Here is a 12295-nt window from a genome sequence, read left to right on the forward strand (position 1 = left end):
GGACCGAACCATTGCATGTAAATAGAAGGGGGGGTTCTGTGGTCGTTCGCTTTGGCTCTGCGGATGGACCGAACCATTGCATGTAAATAGAAGGGGGGTTCTGTGGTCGTTCGCTTTGTCTTTGCGAATGGACCAAACCATTGCATGTAAATAGAAGAGGGGTTCTGTGGTCGTTACTGCCACGTGGTTTCAAAGTTTTTGTTGTTGCTTGCACGCATGTGTTTTTTTTTTTTTTGCAAGCACGTACGGGCGGGCACGCCCTAGTATATATAAATAGAGGTAATATTGAGTTATGGAATTAATTGCTTTCAACAAGACAGAGTGAGACAAAGTGAGAAAGAGAGACAGACAGAGAGAGATAGACAGAGAAAAGAAAGAAAGAGAGACATAGAGACAAACAGAGATAAAGATGATAGTCAGACACATAGAGAGAGACAGACAAAAAGAGATAGACAGAGTGAGACAAAGTGAGAAAGAGAGACAGACAGAGAGAGATAGACAGAAAAAGAAAGAAAGAGAGACATAGAGACAAACAGAGATAAAGATGATAGTCAGACACATAGAGAGAGACAGACAGAGAGAGATAGACAGAGTGAGACAAAGTGAGAAAGAGAGACAGACAGAGAGAGATAGACAGAAAAAGAAAGAAAGAGAGACATAGAGACAAACAGAGATAAAGATGATAGTCAGACACATAGAGAGAGACAGACAGAGAGAGATAGACAGAGTGAGACAAAGTGAGAAAGAGAGACAGACAGAGAGAGATAGACAGAGAAAAGAAAGAAAGAGAGACATAGAGACAAACAGAGATAAAGATGATAGTCAGACACATAGAGAGAGACAGACAAAAAGAGATAGACAGAGTGAGACAAAGTGAGAAAGAGAGACAGATAGAGAGAGATAGACAGAAAAGAAAGAAAGAGAGACATAGAGACAAACAGAGATAAAGATGATAGTCAGACACATAGAGAGAGACAGACAAAAAGAGATAGACAGAGTGAGACAAAGTGAGAAAGAGAGACAGACAGAGAGAGATAGACAGAAAAAGAAAGAAAGAGAGACATAGAGACAAACAGAGATAAAGATGATAGTCAGACACATAGAGAGAGACAGACAAAAAGAGATAGACAGAGTGAGACAAAGTGAGAAAGAGAGACAGACAGAGAGAGATAGACAGAAAAAGAAAGAAAGAGAGACATAGAGACAAACAGAGATAAAGATGATAGTCAGAGTCAGACACATAGAGAGAGACAGACAGAGAGAGATAGACAGAGTGAGACAAAGTGAGAAAGAGAGACAGACAGAGAGAGATAGACAGAGAAAAGAAAGAAAGAGAGACATAGAGACAAACAGAGATAAAGATGATAGTCAGACACATAGAGAGAGACAGACAAAAAGAGATAGACAGAGTGAGACAAAGTGAGAAAGAGAGACAGACAGAGAGAGATAGACAGAAAAAGAAAGAAAGAGAGACATAGAGACAAACAGAGATAAAGATGATAGTCAGACACATAGAGAGAGACAGACAGAGAGAGATAGACAGAGTGAGACAAAGTGAGAAAGAGAGACAGACAGAGAGAGATAGACAGAAAAAGAAAGAAAGAGAGACATAGAGACAAACAGAGATAAAGATGATAGTCAGACACATAGAGAGAGACAGACAGAGAGAGATAGACAGAGTGAGACAAAGTGAGAAAGAGAGACAGACAGAGAGAGATAGACAGAGAAAAGAAAGAAAGAGAGACATAGAGACAAACAGAGATAAAGATGATAGTCAGACACATAGAGAGAGACAGACAAAAAGAGATAGACAGAGTGAGACAAAGTGAGAAAGAGAGACAGATAGAGAGAGATAGACAGAAAAGAAAGAAAGAGAGACATAGAGACAAACAGAGATAAAGATGATAGTCAGACACATAGAGAGAGACAGACAAAAAGAGATAGACAGAGTGAGACAAAGTGAGAAAGAGAGACAGACAGAGAGAGATAGACAGAAAAAGAAAGAAAGAGAGACATAGAGACAAACAGAGATAAAGATGATAGTCAGACACATAGAGAGAGACAGACAAAAAGAGATAGACAGAGTGAGACAAAGTGAGAAAGAGAGACAGACAGAGAGAGATAGACAGAAAAAGAAAGAAAGAGAGACATAGAGACAAACAGAGATAAAGATGATAGTCAGAGTCAGACACATAGAGAGAGACAGACAGAGAGAGATAGACAGAGTGAGACAAAGTGAGAAAGAGAGACAGATAGAGAGAGATAGACAGAAAAAGAAAGAAAGAGAGACATAGAGACAAACAGAGGTAAAGATGATAGTCAGACACATAGAGAGAGACAGACAGACAGACAGAGAAAGAAACACAGAGAGAGACAGAAAGAGAGACAGACAGACAGACAGAGAGAGAGAGAGAGAAAAGAAAGAAAGAGAGACATAGAGACAAACAGAGATAAAGATGATAGTCAGACACATAGAGAGAGACAGACAGACAGACAGAGAGAGATAGACAGAGAGAGACAGAAAGTGAGAGAGAGACACAGACAGACAGAAAGAGAGACAGAAAAAGAGAGAACATTTTTGGGAACGTTTTTCACATTACTTTCCTGCAACATTGAAATAATGTTGTTGTAAAACGTTTCCACAACGTCGCCACAACGTTTCACTTTCGTTGTGAAATATAGACAGAGTGAGAATTTCACTCCAACGTTTTGGGAACATTCAAATGTTGTGTTTTGCTGATGCTAATTACCTGAGGTAATTACAGTAATTACAGTTCCGGTAATTACAGTAATTACAGTAATCATTACAGTAATTGCAGTAATCTTATTACAGTAATTACATTACATTAACTCAGGCACCTGTTGAGTAAGGAAGCTGATATTTGGACATGACACTGACCAAGTGAGGTGGCTGTCAAGGAAAATATTGATTTATTGATTAATCATTTAATAAATTAACTCGTTGATTTATAAATGACTTATTTAATTAAAAGTCCTCAGAGATACATCTTCGGATGAAATACTTGCAGATTGGTTATGCTATGAGCCAATTGATTAAGGAAAATATTTTGTCATATTGGCCATATTGGCAATTTCGTGGCCATATTCGTGGCAACTCAGTTAGTGCCACTGCACCTTTAAAATGCATCCCTGCGTTCATTTTTCGATCGATTGAGTTGAAATTTTGAACAATCGGATCTGGACTGTCGTTGTTAACGACTCTAGCATGCACTCGTCCAATCAGGATGGAGCGGTATGGTCCCCGGATTATCACTGCTCGCAGTTATAATTAATTTTACTTTTCTCTTGGTCATATAATTTTGAAGACATGCATGTCATGATAGAGGAAATGTTTGTTCCGTTAAACGAAATAAATGTTGTTTATTTGTGTGGGTGTGTATTTTTGGGTATTTGGATATATTTTCACGACTAATTCCAGTTATCGTCCTGCAAAATGTCTGCTCGTTCTTTTCCTTTGAGTCGTAAATTCCTGTTGAACTCTCATTAAAATGCGAAATTAAGTACGCTGTGTGATGATGGAGATCCTTGATGACGAATCAGGAATAGTGAATGAGCAAACAAATATCACGGATGGTACGCCGGATAGGAAAATGTAGATGAAACCCCTTTTGCTCAGGTGCTGTGCAGCGCTGCACAAAGATCCATATGAGCGGGGCCTGGGTGCTGTGTAATTAGTACACAAAGAACCAATTACTAGGGTGCTGAATAAACACAAAGATCCATTTTTGGAGCTGGTTCTCCCGGTGCTGTGATTTATTCAAAGAACCAAATCTTGCAAGAATTAAGATATGATTTGTCGACATTATAAATACTTTAATATATGTAACGATTTTGTAACGATCATCCTGCAAAAGGTCTGCTCGTTCTTTTTCCTTTGAGTCGTAAATTCCTGTTGAATTCTCATTAAAATGCGAAATTAAGTACGCTGTGTGATGATGGAGATCCTTGATGACGAATCAGGAATAGGGAATGAGCAAACAAATATCACGGATGCTGCGGCTAGAGCAGTGGAAGCGATTTTTGAATTGTTCAATGATTATTCGATATTGTTATGACTTTTTGTCAATAGGTATACTAAGTGGCCATGAGGTAGCCTGTTGCTATGTACAGTTTTATTCTATTGTTGATTATACCACATAGCTGTGGTGATAAAGGAAATGTTCGTTTAAATAGATGATTATGATAGGACCATGACTATAAAATCATGATGATTATTATGAATGATATCATAGGGTTCAAATGCAGAATGCTGCATGAACTTGGGAAAGAACTTTCAAGCCCTATGGGATAAATTGGGTATTACAAGCGATGGAGTTTCAAAATTTAGCATGATTGAAGGAATTTGACAGTCCCATTTCAGGAGTTTTACGAAATTTATATTGCCAAGAGATTTTGGGTACTATTAAAAGGAAAATGATGAGATATTTTTCCCAAAGAACTTTAATATCTGCCATCCATTTTGGCTGTCTCACGAATGAAGGATGAGTTGCCTTTAGTGGTTGCAAAGAAAAATTTGTGGAGACCAGGCAAAATGGGAAAATATGTCAGATATGACCCTAGGACAGGACGGCGATTCATCAATTGACATGAGGTACGAATCCGAGGTGACGACCGATGAAATTCGATCTCAGTCAATGGATGGACCTGTCCTGACATCATTGGGGAAAGGGCTTATGCAAGGAGACATCCAAAATGATTAATTTGATTTATTGATGAATATTGATGAATTAATTGAAATTGAATAATTGATTGAATTGTTGATTGATTGAATCTGATTGATTGAATCTAATTGATTGAATTTAATTGAATAAATTTTACTGAATAAATTGAACTGAATAAATTGAATTGAATATATTGATTGTTTGATTGATGAAAATGCGGTCTCAAGAAAGAAGCTTTGATATCTTTGTGTGATATTAACAATGTGGAGACAACCTGGGAATATTGAGCAAGGTGGTGAGTTTATATACAGATATATATGTGCGGTTACCATTGTGTGATTTCCCCGTCAACAGAGCGGACACCTGAGGATTCACCCATTTCATACTGACCCTCCGGCTCATCTGCAAATACTGATCTGTGAGATTGGATTGTGCAAAAGCCACGGCTGAGGGAGATTCTCTGGAAATCACCGTGTGAACAGGTGGAGAGACCCTTCCTGGAGGTACGAGTGAAGCTTTAGAGGAACAAACTACAACACATCCAACGCTACTTTGATAAAAGGCAGAATGGGAAATGGAGCCTGCAAGAATACACAAGGACAACAAGAGATTCCACAAAAAGGTACTTGTACACATCATATGTATGACCGTTATGGTGCAGAAGCTATAAGGCAGGTCGAGAATTGGTATTTGTGGACAAAGGGACATGATGAGGAGTTTCCAAGAGATGGTACATTTGAGCGAAGTCGATTGGAAAGATTGGAACAAAGATTGAAAGCCAGGAAGAGACAGAATCTAACGGTAGACTGGCTTGCATTCCATCTTTGGGATGGTGAATCCAGACAACGGGAACAGCAAGAACGGATAACGGAACTAGAACTTAAAATAAAAAGGATACAGGATACAGTGGAGGAGACAAATGCACAACTGCCCTCGAAATTAGGAATGAAAGTGACAGTTGTCCCATCTGATTTCCAGTTGTCTCCCCAAAAAGGATGGTACAGAGAATTTTTTCGTGTTTCAGGAGATAACGAGAGATTGCAGTGGCAACTCAGGGATGTAGAGATGCAGCCCAGCAATACAAGTAAGTGCACAGGTGCACAGATCAGACAACGACAGAAACCGGTGTTTCGAGTGTGGAAAGATGGGACATTGGAGAAGAAGATGTCCGTATGTCAACAGGAAGACAAGGTCATGGGGCAAACCAAGATCAAGGGTACCAGTGCTTACCGGTACCTCAGACAATGATTAGGCCTTCATTGCTGCAAATCCCAAATGATGATTGGCCTCAACAGATTCGATTACTGGACAAACATGAATAACTGTCGATGATTCTTGTGTCTGAAAAGTTTTCAGAGCAAGAATGATTCATTTTTTCTTTTTTGCTTGTTAACAAATTAATAATTAATTGATCAAATGCCAAAATTGGATCTTCTATTTTGGGCACAGCAATTTTAAATTTACAAAGTTTGGAACAATTGCGTTGCAATTTTTTGGCAAACCAAGTGACAAGAGTCACATGATGATCAGGTGGGAATTTCGGACTATTGTTCCGCACGATTGATAGGTCAATGGTCGACTGACATGCAAATGGGTGTGTAGTCAAAATTTGGATAGATTATTGTGAAGGCTGAAAGGGTAATTTCAATGTGACATCATAAGGGTTTTCTAAGAATGGACTTTTGGTTTATTTGTCTATAAGCATTTTGAATTTGATTGACAAATTTTATGAAATTGAAATAAAATTGACACCCATCTGATCTGTAAATAATGGTTCCAACGCAAACAAATATGCATAATGCATGTGTGTGTGTGTGTTTTTGTGTATCAATCTTACAAGATTGTTGACACCGACAGTGTGCCTGTCTGGAAATGGATAGTTTTATGTGGATGGGATTGGGATATGTGGATGGGATTGAATATCCAGAGAATCCGTAAAATAAAATAGAAATATAATTTGATTATGAACATTATCTCTTTTGTCAAGGGAAATGGAATATAAAAATTTGATGTGCTGGGTTATGAGCAGCCATTAATTAATAGTAAAATTGTGAGTAATTTTGGGATTCCATTTTTTGATAGAATGTATATGAGAATAACATCTATTTATGGATATGAGCTTCATAAAAGGAAATGAGGAAGTACAAAATCATCCAAATTTGGGAGAGGTCTTACACTGACTTCCCAGAATACTCTGCTCATGGATTTTATATATATAAACTTGAATTTTATCAGCATATAAATTGTGCTGTATGTATGGATGTGTTTTAGGCATAGATGATATGGGAAAATAGTAAAGAAAATTTTGCTGGTTTGAACTATTGTGGGTTTTCAGTTCTGGAGTTTAAACAAAGTCACTGGTTAACAGATGAGAAAGGATAGTAAATAAATTATTCTCTGCTGGGCAAATTAAGTACGATATTACTAAGACTTATGAGAGCTATTGTTCCGCCTTACAGCAGTGGAAAATTATTGGAAAAAATTAGATCCAACATAATGAATCTATAAAAGAATGTGATAGGGATAATATCCTCAATTTGTACTAATTATTTGATTGTGGGTAAAGGAATTAAGTCATCGTAGTGGATTGTTAACAGCAGCCTGAAAATGTCCTGAGAGTGTGCATCCATGTAATCAGAAATCCCAGATTTGTTTTTTTACAAACAACATTTTGGTAGAGGTCTTGTGTGGAACACTTCCTTGGTAGATAAAAAACGGTACTGCATGCTGGCAGCCACTTTTACGGCCAGTTAGGCCAAACAAATTGAGAGGAAATTGTAGTTAAATACGTAAGTTACACATGGCTATTTGTAAAAAAGGAAATTTGTTGAGATGGGAAACATTTTTTCGAAGGTTTATTAAGGTGTTATAATATGACATGTGGCAAGGCAAACTATTGGATGGGAAAATTAGATCTGGCTATAGAATAAATTTATTGACCCCTTGAAGTTAATTCTTCGAATCATTGTTTCACTGGCATTTTTTGTTCAAATTGGAAATAGTTTGGTAGAGCTTTGGTTAAAACCTTTGGTTGCGGTATCTTGGAACGAAATGATAAACCATAGGAGATTGATAAGAATAGGAAAAAAGATGGACCCAAAATAGAAAGTTGGATTCATGCCCCTCATTGCAAACAAGCACATGGGGCTAAGGTGGACGATCCCACAGAAAATGAGGCTGCACCTAGCAGCCCAGCAGAACATTCAGTGGTAGATAAATGATAGTAGTGATTTACAGTCATTTGAATTACATTTTAACACCCCTTGCATTGATAAACATTACATTTTCAACATGTGATATTCCTACTTGGGATAGTGACATTTATTTGCCTACATGACATACAATTACCTGCTGATATTAATACAACATGAGTGAAAAATGTATCACAACTACACTCATGATCAGGGGATTGAGTTCAACCCCGGGAGATAGGGGGATCATTTGTAAGACAAATAATCTGATTATGTTACATATTAAGGGATTTTCTTTATTTACCTTTTAGGAAGCTTGTTAGTTTGGTATATAATGTCTACAAGGAGTAGCAGACTTGTTTGTTGGTTTAGTAGTTATATTGGCAATTGTTTTAGTGGTGGCTTGCTTGAAAGCCTTAGTGACGGTGTCTTTGAATAAGGTAACCAACAACACGATGATAACGCATGAAGTGACAAATGAGGAAAGAAATGTGGATCCAGAAAAGGAAGACTTTTATGGCGACATAAACAGTAGAATTAAGATAATGGCATAACGACAATGTTATGAGTTGTGTCAATTACAATATCAGTGAACTCATATCACCACGAGTGCCACACTGTTAAGGGAAAAAGGGGGAAAAGAAAAAGTGGAGAGGAATTATGGTAATAATACATTATGCTTAATTTGTTGGTTTGGGAAAATTGTTGTTGGGAATTAGGTATTCCCGTTTGTGATTGTAATCATATACAATTTATTTTCTTAGAGTAGTGCTAAAATACTTGCATGAGTTAATTTTTGAACTATATTAACCTGAAAGCAATTGTGGACGCTATTCTTAGTTTAGTAATAAAATACATACCTGATTGAATATTATTTGTGTGACGCATATAAATGAATATAACTTTTTGTGTTAAGGAAAAACAACAAATTGTTGAATGTGAAACTATCGGAAGATATACATGATTATGCTGATTTCATGGTAAGATGCACCCTATCTGATCCAGTGTGTGCGGAAAGCAGATTCAGATGTGACTGAGCATAAAGATAAGACGAGATCACATTTTGGAGGGATTGCTAACGGAATTGGGAAGAAGTTCGAGAAAGAAAATTTGTGGCTAAAAAATGAAGTTAATCATGGCATACACCCTCTTTCTCAAAGAATGATGAAGACATTCTCCCGTGTAACTTGGAGATGAATGCTTACCTTCACCAAGGAAATTTATGTGACCATTTGCCTGGATCACACTGCAACATATGAAAGAAAGGCGATCACTTACTTTTGTTCGAAGGCTTCGAACATTCATCACATCAGAAGTTTCAGGACAACGACATTTTACCTGCAACCTCTGTGAAATGCGGGGACATATGTTATTACTTCACCAACGCCCGGGGAACCAGCATGGAGCTGCAAAAAAAACGGCTGTGCCCTTGTCACAACAGCTGTGCACGATTCTGCTGGTTGCTCCTGGTAAGGACCATGAATGACCTGAACACCATGGTCCCAACATCATTGTGGATGCATCCGGCATCCCTGTTCCACATCTTGCTGGCCAATCAACGTCACACCAATACTGGCTGCCCACTCATAATGAGGGAGGAGGCAAGTCGACTACAACTGGGCGAAGGCCTTGTTCAAGGAATCATTATGGTTCACAGCAAAAAGTGGCAAGAATGCTACATGGAGAGAAGGGTCAGTCTATGACTCCGCAGTGTTACCACAACAGCGAAATCCTACACGAAGTAGTGCAGGAGCTATGAAGACATTAGGAGAAAATGTTTCATACCTGGATTCAAACACAAGTGATCAGCCCTTCCTTTCAAACAAAGTCAACATGTGTGTGGAGGCAAACGTTTTTCCAGATGGTGCAGATGCTTTACAAAACTTGAAAATGAAGTGAAATTGTTGTATCTTGGTGATGGTGAAGTGTTGTTTTGAAAATATATTTGTGATGCAAATGCAATAGATTGAACAATATGGAAGAAGTCAATGACCAACGAAATGTTTTGTGATTCTTGCAGGATGACGGTGTATGCCTAAGGGAATTTGATTACCAAAGTGATTGATTATTTACTTATACTTGTAATGATGTTTACTAGTAGTGATTGATTATTTACTTATACTTGTAATGATGTTTACTAGTAGTGATTGATTGTTTACTTATATTGATGTTTAGATTAATGGTTAATATAAACAAAAACAAAAAGATGAGGGAATTGTGGAAGTGTAACTCAGTGTAACATATTGATTGGCCCTGGTAACTTATTAATTAACCTGGTAACAAAGCAGATACATTTTAATGCAAACTCTGTTAAAGATGAGTTTGTAAATGAGTGTCAGAATGTGCTTGAACATGGTAATCTCTTGAAACACCTGGTCAAGGCCCCAGGCTAAAGCACCCCCCCTACTGTGTAAATGGAAATCACAGCAGGAGGGGAGCGAGCTGATGCCAGGACTCGGTGCAATGCATGACCTCGGGGCATTAGCGGACAGAGGATTAAGTCCAGTTTGGCGATATAAACGAGCAGCAAACGTTGGGTAAAGAGGACTTGTCACGAGGAGCGCTGACCGACGGGAGTGTCGGAGAAACATCGGCTGAACGAGAGGGACCAGCGAAAAGAGTTAACCTGATCCATTATATTATGCGGTATCATTTTGGTAATTGGAATGAGTGAATACAGTTAATAAACCAAGACCTTTTGTAAACCTGTGTCCGGTCATTGGAGTCCTGAGTCCCCCACTACATATTCCCTGACAGTGTGAATGTAATTTCGTAATGTTTTTTGTTTCTTAATCCTTTAATGAATCTTTAATGTTTATTGAACATTTAATGTTTAATGAACGTTTAATGCCCTTCGATGTCCGGGGCCGCACACGCACGACACTGGACGGGCCAATGTGTACCTTGCCCTTCGCCGTCAGGCTCGGGTAAACGGCTGAACCCCATCCGTGATGGGGACTGGGGCTTGAGACAGTATCCCACGAACGAGGAATTCCCAGTAAGCGCGTGTCATCAGCTCGTGTTGATTAAGTCCCTGCCCTTTGTACATAACGCCCGTCGCTACTACCGATCGGACGGTTTGATGAGATCCTCGGATCAGCCCCTGCACGGGCCGTTCTCGGCTCGTGCTGGTGCAATGAAAAGATGAGCGAACCTGACTGTCTAGAGGAAGTAAAAGTCGTAACAAGGTTTCCGTCGGTGAACCTGCGGAAGGATCATTATCGGGACAAAATGAGAGCGAGGGAGACGTGAGACATACGTGGTACGTGATCGTCCATGTACTGTTTAGCCATGTACTGTTTAGATTTTGCTGATTTGTGTGTGATATGATTTAACGGATGTTTATATGAATCGTTTAAAATAAAAAAAGCCTTCAATATCTGAAATATTTTACCTTGTCATTTGGGTCTTCCAATTGAAAACCTGCCTGTAGGGCAGGTACCGTTGCTAGTATTTGTAAAAAAATCAAATCGTTAAAACGTTTTTCTTTTCTCTCTATCCGTGAATGTCTTTTCTTCCATTGATCCACGATTGTTTGTACCCAGGTTAACATCGATCGTAACGACATTAGTATCCCTCTGGCGGTTACCAATGTTTTTTGCTCGGCCATCTAAATTTCCATCTGGAAACAAAGGAAACCGTTGGAGGGTACGTACGGTATGTTCCCCTATTGAAACCGTTACGTGGTACAGCGCTGATTGGCATTTGTAGTTACTGATTCGCAACCTGCTAAGCATGAAGTTATTTGTGTGTGGCAGCCAAAGGTCCGGTAAGTTCAGGAGGGAACAGAGGTTAACCCCCTCGTAGTAAACCCGAACCCCGAACCGTAACAATATATTGTCGCGTGGCTCCCCAGGTGAACACCACAAGGATCACGAATAGCCAAAGCAAGCTTTTAACTGAGGCGACTGATCAAATGCGGATTTTACGATATGTGCTGGAGGAAGAAAGGGGAGGGGAAGATGAAGGGTCTTACTTGTTGTCCGCCGGCAGTCCCAAAGCCTGCCAAGAAAATAACTCAAACAAAAAACAGGTTTAAAATGTACAAGGAAAATAACCGTTTAAAAATGTACAAGGTTTAAAATGTACAAGGATTTATTAAAACGGAATGCCGGGAACAAGAAAAATGCGACGAAAAATAAAGTTCCTATATGGAGCACTCCCAGAACAGACAGAGGCAGACAGAGGCAGAGGCAAACAGACTCCCAGAACAGACAGTACACAGACAGAGGGGAATTCAAGAAGTGGAAAATAATAGTGTAATTATGGCACTTAGCTCAACTCGCTCGGTGCGTCATCAGCAATCGTCAGGTCCCGATTGTGCAGTCCGGATGCAGCTTCTGCCTTGGCGAAGCTTCTGCCTTCCGCCTTGGCCACCTCCTGCTTTCCAACCGCGTCGGCAAAACACCAGCTCTTCCGCAT

This window comes from Myxine glutinosa, chromosome 1, assembly GCF_964187855.1.
Source record: "Myxine glutinosa chromosome 1, kmMyxGlut1.1, whole genome shotgun sequence".
Taxonomy (NCBI): domain Eukaryota; kingdom Metazoa; phylum Chordata; class Myxini; order Myxiniformes; family Myxinidae; genus Myxine; species Myxine glutinosa.